Genomic DNA, 13,029 nt, shown 5'->3' with positions numbered 1-13,029 from the left:
CACACTTTTTGCAGGTCAAGTACAGCCAGATCTGGAATGTGCACTATATTCTGAGTAGAGATTGTCAGACCTGGCAATAAAGAAATGCCGGCCTGATTATGGCAATATTTCTGATGTCTTTGCTACCTCCAGTTGACTTGCTCGGGGAGAGTGAATTGACAAATTTTCAGGTGAAAGTGGACATCACTTTCTTAGTATTTCAGTGAGTCATTTTTGTTCTTTGTTGGGGGGGTGGGGGGTTGGTTCGTACTGCAATGAAGCCTAAAGCTTGTATGAGTGTAGACCTTGTATTTCTCCTACTTACAAGATTATTTTTACCAATACCACTGTAAATTTACCATTACATTTATTTTCATGTTAGGATAGATTTGTAAACCTCTATTGAATGTTTTACCTAATTTGTATTTTGCAAGTTTTGTATATGCATTTTTTCTTATTGTATGTTATTTTCCTGAGAAATATAAAGCAAATTTCAGTTAAAATTCAATGATGTAGAGAAAGAAATGATGACAACGACAATCCTAGAATCCAAGATTTACACTCCCTTTCAGGAGCTTACACTTGAAGAGTTTGTTTGCAAAAACCGATAAGTCCATTTTTGAAGATTTTGAAGTACGATCTCTGTCATAAAGTACAAAATAATACCTTTTAAATGATATATTGGTCACTACATAAAAAGGTATATTTTTGAAGTTATGGTCAAAAGAAGCAAAATTTTTCTTATTATTCTCTTTATTTTTCTTGACCTTTAATCGCAAATATCTCCATTTGGCAAATATGGACTTATCGGTTCTTGCAAACAAACTCTTCACTTCCTTGTAGGTTGAAGTTACAAGACTGTTTAGACTAAACATCAGGATGGGTGTGAACATTGATGACCGACCGACTCCGAAATTCAGTTTCTGTTCTATGGGACGAGCTAAGCTGCAGGAACCCACAGTTTGTCTTTGATGCGGTTGCCTCGATCTGCCTTGGATGCTGTAGCTGTGTCTCACAGTGGGCACACTGTTGCCATGACAACATAATTTGATGATAGACCAGGACAGGTGTCAAACTGAATGTAGCTAGTGGAGTCATCAACCCCATTCGTTGTATACCGATCACTGATCTCTGATCACCCTTGGCAGAGTCCTCCCCTCTTGAGTAGGTTTGACCTTCACCTTGACCCTGACCTTGTATGACCCCACCCTGGTCCACCCTGCCATGTCATTGATGGTTGTATGATTTGTGAGGCGTGGACATCACTTAACTCTTTATGTGCCATGGTGGAAACCCTCTGTGTGTCAAATCATTGTGATACAGCATCGTAGTCATGCCTTGAGAAAACATTCTATTTTTCAAATCTATGTAACCTCTATAGATTTCTGTTAAATTGGACATGTAGTGAACAAAGTTGTAGAGAAAGTGCCAAGCTTTTCTTTGATGAAAACTTTGTATGACAAATCGATAATTGTTTTTCTTTGAAATGACCAGTAGCTACATTACTGTAAAGGCATGACTTTTGCACACAAAACAGTGACAGAAACTTAGAATTTACACGCAAATCTATTAGGAAACACCGCTTGATAGTCAATCACCACATAACATGCAAGCCAGATGTGAGACGAACGGAAGCGCGAGAAAAGCTTTCATTGTACTGCGGCACTTGGTAATTTATCGATTGGTTTGGGCAGGTTTGTAGGTTTGAGCAGAATATGCGAAGTTGCCATGTCGTCGACTGAGTAGGACGTGTGAACGTGGCACATAAAGAGTTAAACACTCTTACAACATGGAAGCTGTTGGTACTTACTGAATTTACTGAAGCACTGCACAGCCCTCTTGGCAGTGCACCGGCCATATAGAATGTAATGCAGCAAGGGTGAGGGGGCTATTCACCCTACAGTAACCCAGAAATGATGGTAGCTCTGTTTTAAAACTGTTGATATGGTACAGGGATAGTAACCTTCAAACATAATTCTCTGCTACTTGAAGCAAAGTTGGTCTGGAGACCGTGCTTGTTATTATCATTAAAGATGTGAAACCTAACTCATACTATACCTAGAAAATAAGTTTTAAATATCTTGTCTTCAATGTAAATGGTTGAAGTAACTGGTTCTTGTGTAGCAGTGTAAGCAATAATTTGTAATGGTAGAATAGAAATTGAAGATACAAGTATGTAGGCCTACATGAAACTTGAAGCCAATAATCAGTTATTTTAGAAATTGAATATACTTCTAGTTTTAAACATCTAGAATATGTTGTTTCCTTCTTGCAGAGAGAAAGAGTGTGTGTGTGTGTGTGTGTGTGTGTAAAGGCTAATTTCACTAGTCCTAAAGAATGGGTGTATTGACCTCCACTGTTTGGCAAAGTTAAACAAAAGTATCCGTTTTTCTGAGGATGCCAAGCCAATCTTGATACAGAAATTCTGACAGGTTATAAATTGCTCCTTTACCTGAGCAGGTTGTTTTCTTCACAAGTTTTCCAACCATATATTTACTAAAAAAAATTGTTTTGCCTGGAAAATCTAATAAATGACAAAGTGAATAACTTTCTCTAATATGCAAAATGAGTGGAAGCACATGGTGATTGATTGTGTCAGCTTCTGTCAACCAAACTTACCTTGTTCTTCTTCTACCGATAAGAAACAACAACGTCAACAAAATGACCACCAGTTTGGTAACTGACCAGCCTACTTCCTACAAATTGTAGATAGCTGCTTGGTAGTCATGGTATTTATGACTCTTGTAAGACTTTGTCAAACAAATTTTGGACTTGATTTTGGTTGACATATTTCAGTAATCTCGCCCCCTGGGTATCCTTTCGCCTGCCACCTCGTATGGCGCCATCACCGGCTACAGAAGAACACAGTTGGCCAACACTTAAAGGGGGACATCATCACAAAGAATATGACTTTTTAACCCATTGAGGTTGAGTCCCAAGTGTACTCTGGCAGGTGTCTATGGGAAATGCATGTTGTAGCAAAATCAGTCCGTCCTCAATGGGTTAATAAATAGAGGTCAATGATATTTAACTTCTAGATAACTACCATGTGAGTATTTAGGTCATCAAATCCCAATTTTGCTTCTGTCTATGATAGTTCCATGGCATACCAGAACGAAACAATTCTACTTTTCAATCCATAATCAAGGCAGACTAGCTACCACCTCATTGTTGTTGCTGTTGTTATTTTTCTATATTACGAAGGATGAAAGATTTCTCAATACTGCACTTAACCTGTTGAGGACGGACTGATTTTGCTATAACACTCATTTCCCATAGACATCAGCCTGAGTATACTCGGGACTTGTCCTCAACGGGTTTAATGTCTTGGTGACGGGGTATACACAATCCTATGACTCTCCTAGGATATTATGTGCAATAGTAAGCTGAAATTCAAAGAGGCATTTTATAAAGTAAAGAAAAAAAACACACAAGATTGTTGGCATTTTTCATGTAGGCCTGCTGTTAGTTTTTCTGATATCTGTCATTCATCTCAACATCGGCTGAGGCAATTTTTTTTTTTTCAGTCTAGTCAGCAGTAATTTGGGACAGCATGGGTATGATACCCAGGCATTTTGATTGATGGTCAAAATATTTCCAGGATACAGGGGTATTTTTTTGAGGTCAAGTTCATCTTCTGTTCTGTCACGGAGTGCCGGAGACGAGAGGTTACACCCATCACATACCTCTCTCCTCTTCTACATCACTGACATCTCAAGATGTCTTCTTTCCATCTCATTTCTATTTTTCATTTCATTCTGAAACTTTTGCTGATGTATTTCTCCCATTTCTGAGGATCTCATTGCTAGTTCTGTTTGTCAAGGAAATTCTGAGAAAGTGAAGAGCTGCATGGGCCTGAGTTTGTTTGTTTGTATGTTTGTTTGTTTTTACCCTCTTCTGGGTTAATTTTTGTAGATGGGTGGATACAAATATGAATAAGAATATATCTTATTTTTTTTTCATATCTGATGAGGTCATGTACATACCTAATATACCTACATCACTCATTTTCTCTCCCTCTTGTACTCTTTCTATCCTAACTAAATCTAGCTACTTGTCAAAGCTCTCTGTGTCTCTTTATCTCTATGTTTTTCTCTCTTTTCATATTGTTATTATGCACCTTTGCTAGTTGTAGAGAGATTTACATTGAGGGATATAATTTGTTTATTGATAAAATGAAATGAAATATATAAGAAAGATTGGAGGTCATGATGTGTACTGTATAGACTTTGTTATTCTTTGAAAGGATTGAGTAACATGCATTATTATGAAAAATATAAGTTGCTGTGACTCATTGCATGATACAGCACTTCTCAAATTTGAGGTTCTTAGCTGGAGTCCATTAGCAGCAATGTTGGTGTTTTTAGACAAACTTTATTCTAATTGCTTTGTCCTCCAGAGGGAACTTTAAAGGGATGATAAAGTTTAGGTCGAGACCTGGCTTCAGGTTTCTAACATTTTTGATGTGTTAACCAATTTGTTACTGAATTCTGAAATGCCCATAGACTTAATATGCTGGCCACCAGGTTCCCATACAGAACAGGTTAATAAGAAATCTCTCATGAAATATGAAAGAACATTTCATTCCAAGAAGAGGAATTCAATGTTTCTTTAATAAAAATTGGTTGTGAAATGGCTGAGATATCCAAAACAAAGTGATCCTAATAAAAGTTGAGACCCACCTTTCGTTAAGATTGTTGTACTTTGTTTTTGGATATCTCGGCTATTTCAAAACTGATTTTCATCAAATAAACTCTGAATTCCTCTTAATTTCATACGTGCAGTTTTTAATCTCATGAAAAGTCAAAAGCTCAATCCTCATGTCCACTAAACTATACCTTCCCTTTAACCCATTGAAAGCTACAAAGTTGTCCTCTTGAGTGTACTCGGGCAGATATTTTTGAGAAATGCATGTTATATTGAAATCAGCTCATCCTCAATTGGTTAATGTTCAAGTCATCAGTCCTGTGATCCCCTTGCTTGTAGGCACTTGTGATTCCTTTCTTTGTCACGCTGTAAGATTTACCCAAACTCTATACAATCCAAACCAAGAGAGAAGGAAAGTTATGTTTGAGGTATAAGGGTCTGATTGCTGAGACCAGACACACTGTAACGCTTGAGTACCAACCCCGCTGGGTTGAATGGTATCACAATCCCTCCCAATCCACAAAATACTCTCAGGATAGGGTTATAGCTGGGAGGCATGAATGTACTTTCCATCTCACAAACGTAGAAAAACATAGCATTTTTGAAAATGTTTGAAGCCATCATAAGCAAGCTATAGAAATGATATGAAGTAATGGCTTAATCCCAGAACTCCCACAGTTCAATAACCTTACAGTGTATGTTTTTGTTGTGGCTAGTAAGAGTCATAAAGTTTCAGATTTGATTATTCTCTAAAAAGTAATGTTTTCCTTGCTTGGTCAGAATCTAGGATGCGGGATGCCTGTCTATGTTTGAGGAAGTCATTCTTATGATCATAATTGATTGAATCCACAGACAAGATATCATATTTATATCAAAGCCAGTCACTAAATTACTTCAGTCATGTTTTAACCTGTTCTGTACTGAATTCTGAAATGCCCATAAACTTGAGACGCAGGCCACCAGGTTCCTGTACGCAACGGGTTAAATCAAATTTATGTCCTTTCTAATAGTTTACTTCCTCCTAGTTTGCACAGGCTAAAAAAAAGAAGAAAGTACACATTTGTAAATAATTAGTGAAAAAAAAGAATCCCAAGAAAATGGGATTCCATCGGGATTTCGAACCCGAGACCTCCGGATTGCTAGCTCGGTGCTCTACCGACTGAGCTATAGAAAGCCCTAGTTCAGTGTTCGTCCCAAACCCTAAATTCTCAGTGATGTTAGAGTTAAAATGAATTCTTGCTATCCCTGTTTCCTATCAGATTCATCCAATTTCTCATTAATTAAGTTTCATAGTAGTAAATGCATTTTTTGAATTTGCAGTGTGTATCATTGATACCAAGCACACTCACTTCTACGCTTGTGGAGGGATGTGGAGAGATTTTGAGATCTCTTTCAATCTCTCTGGTATTGAAAGTCATAGCAAAATCTGTCTGCGCCATTTTTTATGCCCTAAACACTTTGGGTGCTACCACCTGCCAGAAAACATTTGAACAGATTCAATAAACACTAATGTCAATGGACAGAAAATAAACCCTGGTCATTTTGTATTTAGATTCTGCATACTGTGGTATAAAAATATGTGAAAAGCTAGCAAAAACAGTAAAATAATGTTGTTTCCTTCACGCATTTTATTTGATACACTTGGTGTCGTAACCTTCTCTAAACTAGATCAATATACCCCTGAAGGAGTTTTGGTTGTATACACTTTATTCTGGAGGGAGTGCATGCATTTTCTTTCAATATCTGCCCAGCCTTGGCCCAGCTCGCCCCAGAAACAGAGAAACAAGAAGCAACCCAAGAATTTTGGTCTACCCTTTTCCTGAATTCCGTCACGTTCTAACCATCAAGTCATTATTGCTATATAATTCGGGTGATCCGAGGCTCGCTGGCCGTACCAAACTTTCTACCAGACCCCAGAGGTGAAGTTTGTTTGTTTTTGTTTGTCTCTATGTAGGCCTATGCAAAAATGGAGGGGAAAAAATGGCCGCATGTTGACTCAGTATCCGGTGTCCCCCTAAAGTTTGAAAACATTTCTTTCTTTTCTTTTTTGGTAAACTACAGTTTCCTTACTTACATGCATGAAGGAATAATATCCTTTGGGCAAGTTGAGTCAACCAATACATCTGTTGTGAATTCTATTACTGTAAAACATGATATATTCGCGGCATGAAATTTTCGCGAATTGGAGCTGATAGCCTCTTTCGTGGCTTGAAAATTTCGCGAAGTGCCACTGGCGTTCAATGCAATAGTGTAAACAAGAACTTTCGCGTGCAATTTAATTTCGCGAATCTTGGCGCTCGCGAAATTCGCGAAATTAAAGTGCACGCGAAAATTCCTCGTTTTACAGTACTTGATAGGCATTAATGAATAAACTCTTCTTTTTTTTTCTCACTTACATTTGTGTATTTGTATCTTTGGTGTAGATAGTCTTTAGATCGTTTATATACATATTATTACTTGTACAAAGTCACCATATCATGCTTTTACTTATCAGTATGACTATGACTATTTCAGATGGTGCATGATTATTCGGTTACAGCTTGTTATTCCGAAGGTTCGTTATTCCGAAGGCTCTTCAGTCCGAAGATTCGTTATTCCGAAGGTTCGTTATTCCGAATTTCATTTTTGGATTAACAAATCTTCGGAACAACGAACCTTAGGAATAATGCCACCAATGTTCAGATTAATGAACCTTCTTCATTTTCGGATTAACGAACCATTAGGTATAGGGGATTTGTGTGTTTCGGATAAACGAACCTTCGGAATAACGAACCTTCGGAATAACGAACCTTCGGAATGGCAAACCTTCGGAATAACGAACAGCACCCGATTATTCTAACAAGAAGAAAGATAGCAACTTTTTTTTTTTCAGGTGCATTTCAAAGAGTATATCTTGTTCTGTGAAGACAGTGTCATTGAAGATATTATTAGAAGTATCCAAAGTGTTCTTATTATTTTCAAAGTTTTTTTTTCCAGGTTTAATCACAAATATTTCAAGTTGACAAAAACAGAGTTAACTCATTTTTCGATCGAATAATGTTTCATATAATTTATTCATGTGGCTTGACAATGCTTCAAATAAGTTTTCCCACAGTTTCAAAGTAGGATTTATTGCTCTCTCTCTCTCTCTTTCTTTTCCAGTAATTTCAAAATCATATCCAAGCGTGCTTACAATCTCTCCTGTCAGGGGTGTTGCATTCATATCTTGAAAAATTTCTTTACTTACAGAGGAAATTAGTATTTCATGTTGAACACTTTCTTAAACTCAATTACTGATCAATCGACCTGCCACTTTACAATGTGGTCAGCTCTGGTGTCACTCAGCCCTAAAATTGGCCCCCTTTTTACTTTCATCAGTGCTGTGACTGTAAAATGTATATTAGGATCTCCATCTGGCAGGGCATAGTGCTGATCAAGAGCAAAATATCCTTCAAAAGGTCACTGAGTCAAAGCCAGTTTGCCTGATGATCGTATATTTCCCCTTATTCTCCCTCAAAATCATCTGATCAGTTAAATGTCTTCATTGCAAGCTGCTGACTGACTTGGCCAATTTCCCATGTTGTATTCATTAACTCTTGAAGGTGTCTGGTGTGACTGTGCAATTTTAGCATCGTAGATTTCACAGAAGAAACCATCTAGAAATTATCAGGTTTGAGTATCAATGTTCATGGTTTTCAGCTTTTGATTTTATTCATTCATTCATTCATTCATTCATTCATTCATTCATTCATTCATTCATTCATTCATTCATTCATTCATTCATTCATTCATTCATTCATTCATTCATTCATTCATCCATTCATTCATTCATTTGTGTTTTATTTTCATATCCAAACAATATACATGGGTAATACAAACATCAAACTGATAGTATATTCTTGTAACATATAATGTTACACATGATAGTTTTAGAATTCATATTAATTGGCCATCAAATCACCTTCAAGTTTGTGGGTTAGCAGGAAAAGAGTTTTCATGACTGTGAAAATGTCCAGGGAAGTCTGACCGCCTGACTGTCTGACCATCAGCTGCATCCTTTGACTGCTTTTCTTGGAGAGACTTTGTGGTAAAACGTGGTTCCTGTGTCTGTGTCTCATAGTAGTTCTTGGAAACAGGAAGGGAAGACCTCCGTAACAAGGCTGATCAACCCTTCTTTAGAAACCTTTGTGTTTCTTCTTCATCATTTCCACAAGAATTTATTTTCTGTCCACAAAATAGGGTTTGCAATTGAAGGGTTCACATTCACTTTCAATCTACGCTGTGATAAAAAGGGATTATGATACAACGTAGAAACAGCATATTCAGGATTGGTTTATAATCATACAGTATTTCTCCTATAAAGAAAAAAAGATTTTCATATGTGTTTGTACTACTCTTTGAAACCATTCACAGAGACTCCAACTCTCCCGTTTTTGACGGGAGATCTCCCGCCGAAAACCCATTTTTGCAAAATCTCCCGTTCTCCCGCTTGAGATTTAATTTCTCCCGCCCTGGCTCTGTGCCTCCCGGTGGAAAGGATTTCTTACCTATTGCTATCGTATACAGTATGTTGAAAAAATAAGCCTTAGATAGCACCAGAGAGCATCTAGAACCCTAGGAACTTCGCGCTTGGAGTCTCCCGTTTGCTAGGGGTTTCGGGCGGGAGAATCTCCAGATCAGAAGGTGCTTGGGGTTGGGGTCTCTGCATTCATCAATGCTGCATTTTGAATTTTTTTTTAGCTAGTATGCATGTAATATTTGCTAACTGAGAGTTACTATTCCCAGTCAGATATTAATGGAAAAGTAAAAGTTTTACCCAAATTTGATAAGTTAGAAGCCATATCATTATTAATCTTTAAATTGTGACAAAGACAATAAGATGTTGGCACATGTCATAATACCAAAGACCTACCATATTCATCTTACTTTGAGTCTGATGATGTAGGAACTCCTTGTGTGCTGTGTGTATGTTAATCTAAAAATCTTCCCATTTTATTATCTTTCCAGTAGCAACTATTTTCTCCTTGTCTCTACCAAAGAATAAACTGAGGCATCATTATTCCTCTCCTTCTTCAGAGAAAGAGAAAGGCATTTTTTTGTTGTATTGCAATCAATGCTTAATTGGTTTATGCAAAAGCAAATGAGGAGTATAAGTTCTACACAGACAATGTATGTAGTCATGTGACCAGCTTGGCTGTTGGAGTGAGAAATGAGAGAGCATACACGCTGAGTACTGACTTTCATACGAGAATGTCTCATTCATCAACCCATTAGCTTCAGGGCCCAATTTCACAAAACTTGATATCAATAACAAGTTATGAAAGTTGTTATAAGCTATCTAAATTCTGACATCTGATTGGCTGAGAGCAAATTTGTCATAGAAATGTAGCAGTTGTTGCTGATGACAAGTTTTATGAAGCATGACCCAGGTTTGCGCTGAGTAGCCACTTCAAGATGGCTGCTTCATTCAAAACATCTATCTCTCTTTTTGATGTGAATTTTCCCTTTAAAGATGAAAAAGCAAGACAAATTAGGGAAAGAAATTTTGGGTTGTTTTTTTTTTTTTGACGGCAGTTGTCTACAGCTGTTTGTAAAGATACAAGAGAAGCCAATTATTGTCAAGTACTTCCTTGAGAAAAGGGAAAAATCATTTTCTTTGTGGGATGATTCACTGTAATTTGGCAGTTCCTGTCATTATGTGCTGCATGGATTCGGTTTCTAATTCTGTCCCCCCTCACTGCATTGGCACCTGCTCAAACCTCGTTGTCTGCCAGAAGTGTCTCGTCTTAAAGTGGACTTACGCCCCGAGCAGATGGCATGAATGTGGCAGGATTAGGAATGTGTGGGGAACATAGATGTTCAAGCATTCAAGTCCCTCCTCTCCTGCCTTGTACGTGTGCCATATTTGGTTGCTATTAATGTCAGCACCAGATTATGACCTGTATATGGATTGAAGAAAGTTAAAGGGGAGATACCTGAATTTTGGCAAGTACCCTGAATTGCCACAATCTTGAGGGTAAAACGATGGGATAAAATGAACATTAAAGGGAAATTTAATCCTAATAATATGTTGCTCTGCAAGGAGACAGAAAACTGAGATAATAAAGTCCGTTAAACTTTGGGGAAAAATCACTTTTTGTATGTGTTTTTTTCTCCATATTTTCAATGACCTACTTCTCTGATTTTTCTGTTTTTGTGCTATAAAGCAAATCTAGAAATCGTCTTCTCACTGTACATATCTTGTTTTCTTGAATGTTGAGGCATTTTCCATTTGCTGATTATCATGTTTAAATTTGTGCATTAATATCTATGAATATGATGAATACAATGGGAGATATGACCAGGTGTGATGATCCCATGACATCCCTCCCCCCCCCCCCTTGCAAAAAAGCAACCCCCCCAAAAAAAAAAAGATAAATAAATAAAAAAAGATTACAGCACTCGCTTTTTAAGTTTGTTTTTTTGTCGCTAGCTACTGCTATCACATTCTGCTAATGACGTTGACCCTCCATTAATTATAGAAAATCCTTTCATGATTAATTCTTCTCACAGCAAGCAAAGACTTTCATTATCAACTGAAGATCTCCGTATATAAATTTAGAATAATGAAAACATTGATCTATATAAAGCAGTAGAGGGCTTTCAGTTGTACCAAGAATGCACCAGAAGTTGTGCCCCTAATCAAGGCACTTTATCCTTACTTTGTAATCCTTTTGAGGGCACTGAAAGCCAGTGGCCTCATGGCCGCAGTTACTTGCTTCCAGGCATTTATCGTTTCCTCAGTGGCTACGTCAAACAGAATGTGATTCAATTAAATTAAATCTAATCTAATTTGATATAATTCGTTCAATTCAATTCAAATGAAAGTGACTCACATGGCTGTGTAAATGGTATGCAGAGACTTAATAATAAACTTTTGCATTTAGAGAAGTCAGTGAACTGATAGAGCCTTGGGGAAAAAAAATTCACTTTCATTGAGAACAATGTTGTATGATAGGAGGTTTAGCTTCCCCTAATTATGTCGCTTGATGTTTGGATCACACTTTTCCTTTGCTTTCTTCGTTTGTGCCACCTGTGTGTCTCATTAGCTGATGTGTCATGTTTTGAAAAAAGCAACAAGCAAAAAACGAAACAAAACAAAACATTTATTCGTTGCTTTGATCTCGATACAATATACAGCTGTGGTCTCTAGGATAGGAATTGGCAACCATACCACTTCCTTCAACTTTTCTCTGTCTTTCCAGGTTACCTACACCGGAAATATCGGATTTGCCCTTTCGATTTCGTTGTTTTTCCTTCATTCTCAATTATGAAACCTTCCTCTGCACACTTTAGAGAGAAAAAAAAGTGACTACAGTAATGTTATCTTTTGACATCTATTCCAATTTAAGAACAGATGGCTTATTGGCTGAGATAAATTTGTTAGGAATTTGACTGTCTAATGTGTGGGCTTTTGCCGGAAATTGGGTGTATAATTTCCCGTAGCAAACATTAACTGTGCAACAAAAACATGTTTTTCGTGCTTGATATATTAATGGCAAGTTCGTCAGTCATAACAATTCTGATCATTTCACAGTGTGCATTCCATACCATGTTCAAGTGAATGTTACCATATAACTAGAGTAATAATCAGACAAAGAAATTGGATGAAAATAGTATGGACATTTTAACTTCTCTTTCTTTGCCAATAGATAATATCTCTAATATACAGGTATGTAATGAAGCATTTCATTCACCTGCTTCTTCTAATGAGTTCCTCAGGCAAGAATTCACCCATTTGTTGCTGTGTAGGGCAAGCCACCAGCAAACCCTGTGGTTGTAAAGGGCAAATTTTGTGATCAAAGCATGCATACACTTTGAATACAGTACTGAAATGATCTATAAGTGATATTGGTCACAAGTACATATGCAAATTAGAAGAGATGATGTCAACACCTTATAACTCTCCCATGGTTGATAAGATTAATATGCAAATGAGGTTTCTGATCTTGAAATGATTTGAATCAGCTTAAAACGTCTCTCACATAGGTCATTATTTCTAGAGTTTGAAAAGACTATGGTGAATAAGTACATGATTGATAGCTCTCAAATTTTGTATTAACAGAGAGAACTGTTCTGGAAGTTAAGCATAATTGTGTCCTTTTCAGATAGGACCATGATTAAAAAAGTGTGTATGTATAATTGTTTGTGGGCATAAATTTTAACAAATATAAATGTGATTAAGACGCTTTCTCAAAAGAGTTGCGATGAATCTGTATTAATTTTGTTTGGGGGTTGCTTCTAATTTTCATGTGCCTTTCTTTGTATATCTGCATTGATGTATACATTGAGTCATATGTGACAATGAATGGTGCTTGTGCATCAATAAGATCTACATAATAATTATGTAGAAAAAGAATGATGGACTTTTTTTCTATGATGTAA

At 37.0% G+C, this 13,029-nt stretch overlaps 1 protein-coding gene across 1 annotated transcript in view; it reads left to right on the top strand.

Annotated features, from left to right (window-relative positions):
• Nucleotides 1-13,029, top strand: part of LOC139722349 (uncharacterized) — a 104,387-nt gene that overhangs the window by 49,359 nt on the left and 41,999 nt on the right. The window lies entirely within an intron of this gene.

This window comes from Diadema antillarum, unplaced genomic scaffold, assembly GCF_040938485.1.
Source record: "Diadema antillarum isolate AM-2024a unplaced genomic scaffold, OU_Dant_1.0 scf00000001, whole genome shotgun sequence".
Classification (NCBI taxonomy): Eukaryota; Metazoa; Echinodermata; class Echinoidea; order Diadematoida; family Diadematidae; genus Diadema; species Diadema antillarum.
This window is presented reverse-complemented; position numbering and strand designations above follow the sequence as displayed.